Genomic DNA, 12,922 nt, shown 5'->3' with positions numbered 1-12,922 from the left:
GTGTCACCATTTAAGCCCACGTCATGATTTATTTACTGAATATAAGAAAATATTGATTTCAAAGAATTAAAAACAGCAATATATGTATTCAGTAACATTTTAAATATTAAAAAATGAGTAAAATCTTAAAGGTCTGACTTCAGATGTAACCTCCTTTTATAATCATCAACATTTTCATAAGTAACTTTAATTTAATGACATATTTTATCTCAGTAACAGATTACAATTACATTTTATTTTGCAACTCGACTGCAGATAGTTCGGTCTGGGATTGAGCTGCTAGCCTCCAGATGTTTTTTTCATTTTTCAAACTCGTCTTCAGCCCCGACTGTTGTGTCAAATGACATCAGCATCAGTTTATCAGATTTCACTTGGCACAAAAAGCTTTATTCTACTTTTTACTCTCTGGAAACACACTTTGATGTGTTGAAATCGATGGAGTTCCCCTCAAAGTGATGTGATAACTAAACCGTCTCCATGGCAACGGAGTGAAGTCCATCCACTGAGATGTAGCTGAAAGCCAAGCAAGTTATTTCTGCTATTATCAACCTGATTTTTTTTATTATTAGTGTTTTTAAGTGCTGATATATTCTTTCTGCACTGGCTGATGTTTAAACGTGTGTAATAAAATGAGACTTTAAAGGCAATTCCACCAAATTTACACACAAAGATCAGTTTATATTTCATGATAAGTTCAGGTAAATCCGTCAAAACTGTTAAATAAAGTTGTGTAGGTGTTTTATTAAATCGGAGAAAATAATCCTAGGTGCTGTCTTAGATATCTCAGCACAGAAAGCTTACATTACAAACTGAAAGCATGGAGTTTGAAAGACGTGTGGGTGTTAAGAAGCGAGAAAACGTCTGTATAGTATGGAGCTAGATCCATACTACAGATTAAAAGATAAGATCCCTGCTGTTTTGATTTGTACCCTTTTCTTTTATTGTCTTCTCAGTTTCATGAAAATCACTGGCGTTCCCCTTCTTACTTAAATACAATAATGCTCACCTTAATGCACCTTAATCTACCATTTGAATGCATTTTCCCATCGTTGCTGCTTTTATAATTGATGTGAACAACACATAAACTCTGTGAAGCACATTTTTTAATCTCATACCTGCATTATATAGATTATATATATCCTAAACATACATATGTATAAATCTAAATCCTCTGCTGCAGATTTAAACAGAAAATATTGTACTTTTTATTCCACTGCATGTTGTTTTTCCATTTTAAACATGCAGTAAAATCACTGCATAATATTTTACTGCACATAAGCAGAACTAGTATGATTGCTTTGTATATGTAGGTCAATGTATCAGTAATTTACAACATTATAATGGGTTAATATGCATGATAAGTACTTTATTTTTGTTACTTTCGGCACATTTTGTACTTTTCCCCTCAGTGCAAATTTAAATCTAGGACTATAACTTGTAATGTAGTTCTATAATGTGGTGTTTTTTTGTACTTTTGCTTTAGTAAGACATCTATAAAGTATTTTCCACCCCTGCTCAGCTAAATACTGAGTTGCAAACAAACAAAACAAGCTGTCAGTTTGTGTTTTTGTGTTTCTTTAACATCCAGAATCAGGTAGGAGCTATAGCAGAAAAATACAGAAATGATCATGAAGGTATTTTAGTGTGAACGCAGCCTGAAACAGATGCAACATGGCCTCCCCTGGGGTGACAGGGTGAAGACTAACCACCCCCACTATCTCTCTCTCTCTCTCTCTCTCTCTCTCTCTCTCTCTCTCTCTCTCTCTCTCTCTCTCTCTCTCTCTCTCTCTCTCTCTCTCTCTCTCTCCCTCCTCATTACAGACACACAACAACCCTTCTGCTGTGAACAGAGCGTCCCTCTTTTGTGCTGGCTGGAAACCTAAAAAAAAGAAAAAAATCTCTCCTCTCTCTCTGCCTCCCAACCTGAGGACGCCTTTCCCAAACTTCTGAGGTATTAATTTAAACGTTTTAGACGATGCTGCACGTTGCTGTAAACTCACAGGGTCACCAAATGCCTGCAGAGATGAGACAGGAAACAAAAGAAATCAGCAGCAGAGCAGAGATCTCTGTCCCACTACCATCATCCAACCCCTTATACCTCCCTCCCCTTTAACGCCAGAAGACATGAAACCCATTATCTTGATGGGATCAGGCAGCATCCATCTTAATACTGGATTGCATATGATGACAATAATGATTCTCAGAGAGCAACATGCCACCAGCTCGAGAGCTTTTCCTGCATGGTGGCGGCTGTAGGTTTGGAGCCAATCTTTTCTAAAAACCCACTTACCAAAAAAAAAAAAAAAGGGTCAGCTTGTATCTCAATCTGGTTTAATCTAACTGTGAATTATTTATCAAATGAGATCTATCTGCTTGAGCGTCTGTCCGTCCACGCATCTATTTTTCATCGTCCAGCGTGTCCCAATCCTGTCATTTTCCCTTAATCATAACTTCAAGTCATCGCCCTGATCTAATGCACTAACTTTTAATAAATCATACCAGTTGAATCAGCCTCCAATTGGTGTGTTATTTATTATTGTCCTGATGCAGAGGCCAGTTTAACTCATGCATGGGAGTTGATGTCTTTATAGAGGTGCAGACAGAGATACCATAGCACCACGTGCTGCCTGCAGAGGGAAGTGGAGGATTTTTTAATTTTTTTTTTCTTCTTCTTTTTCTTCCTCCCTGTTTTCGGATTCATCGCTCTGCAGCTGTGAGCCTTTTGTTGCAGCCACACAGCGAAACCAGCGAGCAGCAACAAACTGAGCTTAATCTGTGATTTACTGTACGTGATTCAGTGAGCCGCTCATTCAGATGGACATTGTTTTTTTAAATGGTAAATGGCATTTAAAAAAAAAAAAAAATAGCATTAAAAGTCAATTAAATTGTAATGTTAATTCAAGGATGTAGAAAAAAAGTGTAATTTTTGAAGAGTCATGCAGTAAAATACAAGATACCTTTTATTTAGCTCATGCACTCATTAAGAAATAATAATGCTGCAAATAAAATGTAACTTTTCATCACATGCACACATTTAAAAAAAAATCTACTTTATGGCATTTTTCTGTTATCTTTAACCAGCATTTCTTTTTAATGTGTGTGTGTGTGTGTGTGTGTGTGTGTGTGTGTGTGTGTGTGTGAGGAGGCGGAGGACTGAAATAACCGAGCAAAAAAATAACATTGAGATAATAATTGTGATGATGGCTGCATCCTGCGCGGCCACATACTGTACAGTCAGTGTCTCCTTTTCACTAGCAGACAGGTTCTATTCATCAGTTTTAATGTTGTTTTATGTGAGGCAGCTTTTCATATTCGGTGGGTGGCCTTCGCGTCCACACAGCAGGTACAGAGTGACCTCCGCAGGCCGATGGAGGAACTGCAGCCTGATGTCTGTCAGTCAAACCACAGCCGAGAAACACTAAATCAGGGGTGTCAAACTCATTTTAGGTCAGGTGTCACAAAAGGCCCAATTTGATCTCAAGTGGGCCAGACCAGTAAAACCATTGCATAATAACCTTTAAATAATACATAATATATAAAGCATCTATTTAGTTAAGAAGAATGAGCAATTTTGCACAGAAGCTGCTGATTTTGCATTATTTACATTATTTTTAATGTGTGAATGTTTTAAATAAATGACCACAATGTGTTTTATTATATGTATTAACCCTTTATCAGGGGAATAAAACATCTAAAATAGCCTCCCCATGCTTCTCTGTGAGCTTGTCGAAACATGTGGATTTCTATTTATGGTAACGTCATTGACTTTGATTTATAACATAAATTAAAAATGGCAAAAAAAAAAAAAAAAAAGTTATGTTATATCCCCCAATAACTCTCTAGGATTTAAATTTCAATGAGTGCCCTATATACACATATATATATATATATATATACAGTACTGTGCAAAAGTCTTAGTCCACCATTAGATGTGTTGTTTTAGCAATGCTGTAATGACCATATATAATTATTTATATAGTCTCTTTATTAGAATACAACCAGAAAATAAAGGAAATGTGTGCGTAGTATTAAAAAAAACAGGAAAAAACAGCTTCTATAGGCTTAAGTGGTATAAAGTATTTAGTGTGACCTCACCTTAAACTTGAGCTATAGCAGGAACCTGACTCTCTTAAACCTTAATGGAATTAAACCCTAATTAATATCATTGCTAACATCTGTATTTGTCTTATTATTTCATGTCAAAATGACTGATGTGAAAAACACATACACATGCTGTTTAACTCATTGGAAGCTTGCTAATATGTATAAAACAAACTTTCAGTCACATCATAACATCCAAAATTGCAAAGATCACAAACATTTGACAGACATAAAAGACCTGTAGAAGCAATTTTATCCTAAAAAAATGTGTTTTGTTTCTTTAATTTGGGGACATATTTCCTGTATTTTCTTTTTTGTATTTTAATAAAGAAACTAAAAAATAAATATATATGCTTATTCAAACTTTTGCTAAAACAACAAAGCTAGTTTTCCACATTACTGTATATATATTAACCCTTTATTAGGCAAATCACTTTATTTGGTAACTTTTTTTAGAGTGTTCAATACTTTTTTCCCCTGTTTCATTCCACTTTATTCCACATAACTTTATTTATGGACTTAAATGTTTTGATTTCTTTATATGTGTAGATTTATTGAGTTAATAAACCAAAGTCTGGTGAAAACTTATAGTGAGTAACCTCATTGGACATATATTTACTGGAAGAAATGTTGACGCATTCAATACTTATTTTCCCCCTTTATAAACCAGCGAGGAACCATATATGGTAACTTAATTGACCTTAATCTGCAATATAAAAATACAAAATGACCCAAAAAAAGCAAAAAAGTCATGTAATATCCCCCCAAAACTCTCTATGGTAGTGTTTTAATGGAGGCCTTCTGTATATATATCTATGCATTGTTTTTCAGATTGTTCTATTTATGCTCAAAGTGGGAAAAAACACCTTTGAAGCAGCAGTTTTCATGCTTTGCAAACTCAGATTGAACCTTTTTTGGGCCGATTCTGCACTAAATGATCATTACTAATGTCCAGCGGCATCTGAAGCGTTTATATTTATACTTTGTTTGCATGTTGAAGCAGCAGAGTCTCAATATAAAGAGTTAAATTTAACCTGCGTGTCGTCCTCCCGGGTCAAATTGACCCCGTCTGTTTTGACTGTTCATTCCTTCCTTCTCTCTTTCTTTCCTCCCCCCTACCTTCCTCCCTTCCCCTGCCCTTCCTTCCTTCTTCCTCCCTTCCTCATTTATTTCCTTCTTCCTCCCTTCCTTCCTTCCTTCCTCCCTTCTTTCCTTCCTTCTTCCTCCCTTCCTCATTTATTTCCTTCTTCCTCCCTTCCTTCCTTCCTTCCTCCCTACTTTCCTTCTGTCTTCCTTCCTCCCTTCCTTCTTCCTTTCTTTCCTTCTTCCTCCCTCCCTTCCTCCCTCCTTTCCTTCCATCTTCCTTCCTTCCTTCCTTCCTTCTTCCCTCCTTTCCTTCCTTCTTCCTTCCTCCCTCCTTTCCTCCCTTCCTCCTTTCCTCCTTTCCTTCCTTCCTCCTTTCTTTCCTTCTTCCTCCCTCCCTTCTTTCCTTCCTTCTTCCTCCCTTCCTTCCTTCCTCCCTCCTTTCCTTCCGTCTTCCTTCCTCCATTCCTTCCTCCCTCCTTTCCTTCCTTCTTCCTCCTTTCCTTCCTCCTTTTTTTCCTTCTTCCTCCCTACTTTCCTTCTGTCTTCCTTCCTCCCTTCCTTCTTCCTTTCTTTCCTTCTTCCTCCCTCCCTTTCTCCCTCCTTTCCTTCCATCTTCCTTCCTTCCTTCCTTCCTTCCTCCCTCCTTTCCTTCCTTCTTCCTTCCTCCCTCCTTTCCTCCCTTCCTCCTTTCTTTCCGTCTTCCTCCCTACTTTCCTTCTGTCTTCCTTCCTCGCTTCCTTCCTCCTTTCTTTCCTTCTTCCTCCCTCCCTTCCTTCCTCCCTCCTTTTTCTTCCGTCTTCCTTCCTTCCTTCCTTCTTCCCTCCTTTCCTTCCTTCTTCCTCCTTTCCTTCCTTCCTCCCTCCTTTCCTCCCTCCTTTCTTTCCTTCTTCCTTCCTCCCTCCTTTCCTCCCTTCCTCCTTTCCTCCTTTCCTTCCTTCTTCCTCCTTTCCTTCCTTCCTCCTTTCCTTCCTCCCTCCTTTCTTTCCTTCTTCCTCCCTTCCTTCCTTGACTCGAGGATAACAGGAGGGTTAAGGTGAAACTGACCTAAATGGACGAGGTGTGAGTGGCAGCTAGGAGAGTCCATTTAATTGAACAAGTTTCTCTCTTTACTTCTAAGTGATACATCAGTTTAATTTCATTCCCAGGTTAGATTTACACAGCGATTAACGTCTAAGAGTTTGATAAATCTCAACGAGGTCGCTTTTGGCTGTTTATTGCTCGGGCACTCAGAAAGTTAGATTCTCATATTCAGAAGTAATTTCCTAAAAAAAAAATTAATTCTTCCCATCAGCAGCAGCGAGTGAGCAAGTGATAATAAATAAAAGACGTTAACAAATGACTGCAGTGTTTTCTCATCAGGCGTCTCGTATAGTTTGAGTGAGGAGCTGCAGAGTGAAAAGACGCTCTGATGGTTTGATGCTGAAGTTTGTTTGACTCATTTATGAACTTCATGTAGTCAGAAGTCAAAAGTGTCCAAAGTAGATCTTTGAATCAGTAAATCTGGCAGCATTTAAAGCTAATTGATACATATTTAAAAGTTATTTAAAGTGCATAATTGTTGTTTTAAATACCTGCAGAACAGAAGTCTGTTATTATTCTGATTATTTAAATGTTTTTGGGAGGTTTTTACACATTTAATTTATTGATTTAACCCTTTTTTCTTTCAAGCATATCTTTCCAACATGATGAATAAATACATTTTTTGGAATATGACTTTAAATCTGGTAGAGAAATAGTGATTGATTTAAGTGATTGATTAACTTTTATATTGGATTTTGAATTGGATCCTCAGTTAAATTAAATTATTATTATTATTATTATTATTATTACACTATTATTATTATTATTACACTATTATTATTATTTGTATTATTATTACACTATTATTATTATTTATTTTTATTATTACACTATTATTATTATTTATTTTTATTATTATTATTATTATTATTACACTATTATTATTATTTTTTATTATTATTATTATTATTATTAGTATTATTATTTTTATTATTATTATTATTATTATTACACTATTATTATTTTTATTTATATTATTATTTTTTATATTATTATTATTATCATTATTATTATTATTATTATTATTATTATTATTATTATTATTATTATTATTATAATGGCTTTAACCTGTTTCACCCAGTTTTGCTAGTAAGACTTTATTATGTGTAAGAACTTGTTGCTTTGGATAGTTGTTAAATGAATAACCCTAAAAAAATATCTGACATGTGATATGTGATGTGTGTGTATAACGGCCTCCTCAGATCTTTAAAATCTCCACATTCATGAAAAACATCACACAGGACAAGAGTTCGATATTCTGCTTCATCTAAAACTGTAAAACAGAAGGCACAGCTGACACTTCTCTAACTAAAAATCTCAAAAATGACTTTAAGAAGTGTATTTAGGTCACCTAAAATATGTGCAGATTTCTTATACAGACAGTTTTATTTTGTCTGTGGGGAAAAAATAAGCAATAAGTTCATATGTATTTTTAAATTTAACCTTATTGAACTAGTTAGATCCCATTTAAGTCGGAGACAAAACTCAATATGACGCTTATCTTTATGAGACTCTGCACAGTTACAGTTAGGTGCCACCTGATCCAGCTCCTTTAAATGCTGACAGGAAGCTCTAAAAAGCTAGTAAGTGGCCCTTTAGTTGAGATTATTTTGCATTTTAAGCTTTATTAGACCAATAATAAACAGTATATGCTTGCATGTAACATAAGAAGACAATGTGAAGTAACTCAAATCAGTCATAGCAAACACACACACTGATTAAAACAAGCATAAATATTATTTAAAAATATCAGTTTATAGAGTTTTAAAGTCCCTCAGAGTGTGTTTTCATTTGGGTTGTAAAGTTCATAGTTCATAGTTGGTATGATGAACTTTTAAAGCTAACTCATCCTGTGATCTGGAGTCATGGTTCACTTTAAATCACTGAAGTGTTTAATATATTGAAACCTGGAGGGAATAGAGACAGACTGTTGCATTTTTTTTATGGATATTTTGCAATCTGCACTCTTTTTTTGCATATTTTTTTTAACTTGACATGTTTTTTTGCAAAGATTGATGAGGAAACTTTGCATTGTTTATTTTCTTTCTACTGCAATTGTGAATGTTTAAAGACTATTCCTTATTCCTTATTGCTTTTTTATGGCAGTTATCAACACTGTGTCTAAAAATGAAGCACGATGAGGACGAGTTTAGCCCAAAAACATCTGTGCATTCAATCATATTTGTCTGTGTAAGTCATGAGTGTGCAGACTTTTCAATATATCTTATGAATCACTTTTAAACTATTAACAGTCGTGCATTTCATAGAAGAATAAAGTTATTTAGCATGATGGTATAAATGGCATCCAGTGGTTTCAGATGAACATACATAATATCTACAATATCTGGTGTAGATAATATAGTGGATTTTACACACTTTTTTTATTTAGCTCAGTTTTATTATAAGATTCCAATTTGAACTATTAGCATTTGAGAAAGGTGTTAAGTGAGAGTTTTATAGGACAATCTGCACTCTATCTAAAGTCCTCTGTGTATAAAATGCTGTGTTGCATCATTACATACTGTCATACATGCTTTTCCTATTTCCTATTCCTATTCATACTCATAAAAAACATTTACAAACAAAGAAACACTGATAACAGATAACAACATAGTCTTAAATTAAGCCTGATTTGAGTTTCCCATTAGTGATTATTAAAAGTGGCAGCAGCAGAAAACATAAAAGCTTCATTTCCCTTCTTTGTCCAAGCATTAGAAACAAATATCTAATATAAATTTGGAGTTGTAAGGTCATGATTTCAACATTTAAAACATTTCAGTTTCCCACATCATGTCAGAAACCTGCTGCTGCTGCTGCTGCTGCTGCTGCTGATGCATTCACTGACAGCACTTTGTCCCGTATATTTGAGCTTTGCGTTACTGGTCTGTATTTTAAGGTGAGTTGTTCGAAGGTGTAGAGGTGGATGAGTACAAGTAACAATCATAAAAAATGGTTTTTTTTAGTCTGGCTATGAAAAATAAACAATTACATGACCTTTAGATCTAAATCTTCTTTGTAGAACTCAAGAAAACCAATCTGAGTCCCATGTAACGCTGCAAAAAGAGGATAACTGCAAACAGCGCATATGCAAATCTAATCTACAGTCAGTTTTATAATAAAGGGGCTTATTTTGACATTTTTTCTGATATAAAAGAAGAATAAAAAATAAAGTACCCTTGCATACACATACTCTTTGTGTCAAAAAGCTTAAACAGTTTTGTCTGAGTGATGAGGATGAGGCTTTACTATTTCTGATCCATTAAGGATTACCAGCAACTTTTGTGTGCAGCTGCAAAAAAAAGAAAAAGAAAAGTGCAACACGTTAGCGGCATTAATCTCATTCTCCAGCAGCAGCTAAATGTCCTAACACAAACCATTCCTCGTCCTCCTCCTCCTACTTAATCCTTTCACTGTTGTAGAAATTGTTTTCACTTTTCCTTTTTTTTAATAAAATCCCGACTTCCCGAGGAATTACAAGACCAGAGGAACCAGATGTATCTTCTAAGACTATACAACAACAACAACAACAACAACAACAAAAAAGTAAAAGGAAGCTTGCAGATTAAGACTAATGCTTTTCAATATTGTTATACAGATGAAACTTTAGAGAGAAAAAAGAGAAAGTAAAAGGAGACTAAGCAACAATGTTATTTCATTCCTACTAAAGAGCTCAAATGGCCCAGATGCTGCGAGGATAGATTCAGACATTAGTGCTGAAACATTTCATATTTTACTTTTTTTTTCTCAGTATGTGATTTACTGCTCTACATATGGCCTCCAAGAAGAAAAATACATTATGTTTTTTTCTCTTTTTTTTTTGCACTATTTGCATATTTTGTATGATATGTCTTGCCTAATGATAACAGCTTGGTTTATATTTTATGTACACTGTTTGTTTTTCATGTTTTTTTTCATTATTTATTGGACATGAATCAACACAGGCATTTTGCACAACACAGCACATCGATATATGGAATATAAATATATATATATATATTTAGAAATAATAAGAATAATGTTTTTACTCTAATTTTCTTCTCACAAATTTGAGATTAACACGCTTGATATATATTATCAGGATTTATAAAATTGCAGATTATTTGACATTGTTTATTGTATATAGTTTATTTTATTATATATTTTTTTATCACTTTAACCATTAATGCAGCTACTGGTGTGTCAGTTTTTGAATTTCTCCCTAAGGGGATCAATAAAGATTCCTTACCTTACCTTACCTTACCTTAAGTTAATTAATTCCTTTCAAATTAATGTTACCTGATACATATTTTGTTGCTGAGTACCTGAAAACTCTTAAATTGAGAAATTGCAGAATCAGGTTTAAAGAGTTTAAGAAGTCCAGGCAGGATAAATTAAAGTGAAACAGTGCCCAGTTGCAAAAAATCACACTTCCTTCCTTTTTGTGCCAGTTTTAATACCTCTAAACCACTTTTCACACATCCAGTTTGTTCTGGTCTTTGGTTTGGAGTAAAATGGACCAAACCTAACAGGATATAGTTGGAAAACAGAGCCTTAAAACCAGAAAACAGCCTGTCATACCCCTTTTCCACCAAAGCAGTTCTAGTGCTGGTGCTGGTTCACAGTCGGTTCAACTGTGAACCAGCTGAGAACCAAATTGCTTTTCCCCGGCTCGAGGTGTTTAGGGAGCCACGTCATTACGTCACCATATACGTCAGTCACGTCGCTGCTTTCCCATAAAGACTCGCGCCGTCTTCGAAGCAACAATAATACAAAGAAGAAGAAGAAGCAACAACAACTATGGCAGACTACGCGTTTGCTAAGCTGTTGCTCCTGGTTTGCATCCAAACACGGCAGATACTGTACAACGTATTTGTGCTGCTCGACAGGATTGAGATGGTTACGTTAGCCTTTGTTGTAAGCTAACGTTAGCCGGCAGAGTACAGCTAACTCACAACACAAATGTGTATGATTTTCACCATCAGTCAAATGTTAAAGGGATAATTCACTCCTTATCTTTTCACCACATGGTCTTGTTTGTTGTGGTTGGTCTCAATAACCCCCCGCCCCCTAACGTAAGCGGTTCTTTCTTCTAGTCCAGCAAAGAACTGGTGCCACTCTGGAACCAGTTTTTCTGGCCGAGAGCCGGTTCTTTTTCGGTTGATACAGGAAAACCAGTTCCAAATTAAGCACTGTGCTGTGAGGAGACAGGTTAGAGGTTCAAGTTAAGGGTTTTATTGGTCAGGTTTTATAGAACTACTGTATAGTTTTTCCCCAAAAAAACATCAATATAAAGTCAGAAATTCTGCCTTTTATCCGATGGATCAGGCAATCCTCCAGGAAAAAACGAATGCAGAAACAATTCAGTGTTTTATGGACGAGCAATCAACTTATGGCGAGAATCCTCAGGGAGCCCTACCAGGCTCTGTTATACAGTCAGATGCATTGATTTGGAGATTGTGTTGTCAAGGTATCTAATTTAAAGCTGGGTTAAATATGAAAGCTTTTTTAGAAGTCTAACCAGTTTCATCAAGCCTGCACTGTCTCGACTTTTTGAGCTGCACATCACTAAAATCAGTGCTCAGGGGTCACAATTTTGCAGAAACTCTAGATTTTTTTGGTGTTGCATCCTCAGGAGACACCTCTGTTTGTAAATGAGGCTTTTTCTCAGGTTTTTCTTCTTTTCAGGAACATGTAATCACAGTATTTCCACACTGTCTCCCTCTGTGGCGGCGGTCTCACTCCACCCCCAGCTCTGTGGGAAGAGCAAAGAGCTGTCCCCGGCACTTTGTGTCAAGGCCCCCGAAGCACGGTCAGCCAGAGAGATGCAGACGTGATCGATGTGAAGAGAACGGGGGGAGAGAGAGAGAGAGAGAGAGAGAGAGGAAGAGAAACTCTGTGTGACATGGATGGGGTGGAAGAGGAGGAGGAGGAGGGAGGGGATGAAAAGGCGAGGCCACATCAGACGACTGCCGAGCTTCATCCAAGTGTCAGTGTCCCAAAATAGTGGCGAGCGCCGACCAGACTGAAGACACCAAACAAACAACAGCTCTCAGATCGAGTAAACATCGGCTAACGCACAAGACACAACAAACTGTGAAGCCTCCCTCTGTCTTCCGGTCTCGTTAATCAGAGCCGTGGAGAAAGCAATCGGAGGGGACAACCGTCCTATTAGAGACGAGGCTGCAGCAGCGCCGCCGCCGCCGTCACCATCTCTCCTCCTCTTTCTCTGACCGAGGTCCTCGCAAACACTTTGCCTTGGAAAAAAAATGTTGACAAGCTCCCTCTGTGCGGTGCTGTGTGGACACAGAGGACAGAGTCTCGTCTCCAGCAGATGTCTTGTGGCGCCGACTATAAATAAAGCCAATGAGACCAGCCGGCCGCTGACGAGCACAAGCCGCCGCGAGGCCGTGTTAGCTTTGCAAAGGGCCTGTCTAGTCTTGGCACGGCAGGCTGGCTAACATTTGGCAGGGCCCTGCGTCGAAGCCTGTGATGCCTGTGAGCTTTGTGTTTCAGGGGAAAAAGGGGGAAAAATAAAGATTGTAGCCCCTCGAGATTTGAGGTTTTTTATATCAAAGTTGTTTTTAAGGTATAGAGGATTGGGGGGGCAGGTGGGAGAGGAAATGGGGTGATGTAGTTGAGGTGCATCAAAGAAAGAAGCAGCACTCTGTTGTTAGAA

The sequence above is a fragment of the Scomber scombrus genome, chromosome 4 (assembly GCF_963691925.1).
Source record: "Scomber scombrus chromosome 4, fScoSco1.1, whole genome shotgun sequence".
NCBI classification, from domain to species: domain Eukaryota; kingdom Metazoa; phylum Chordata; class Actinopteri; order Scombriformes; family Scombridae; genus Scomber; species Scomber scombrus.
Note: the sequence above shows the minus strand (reverse complement) of the source record.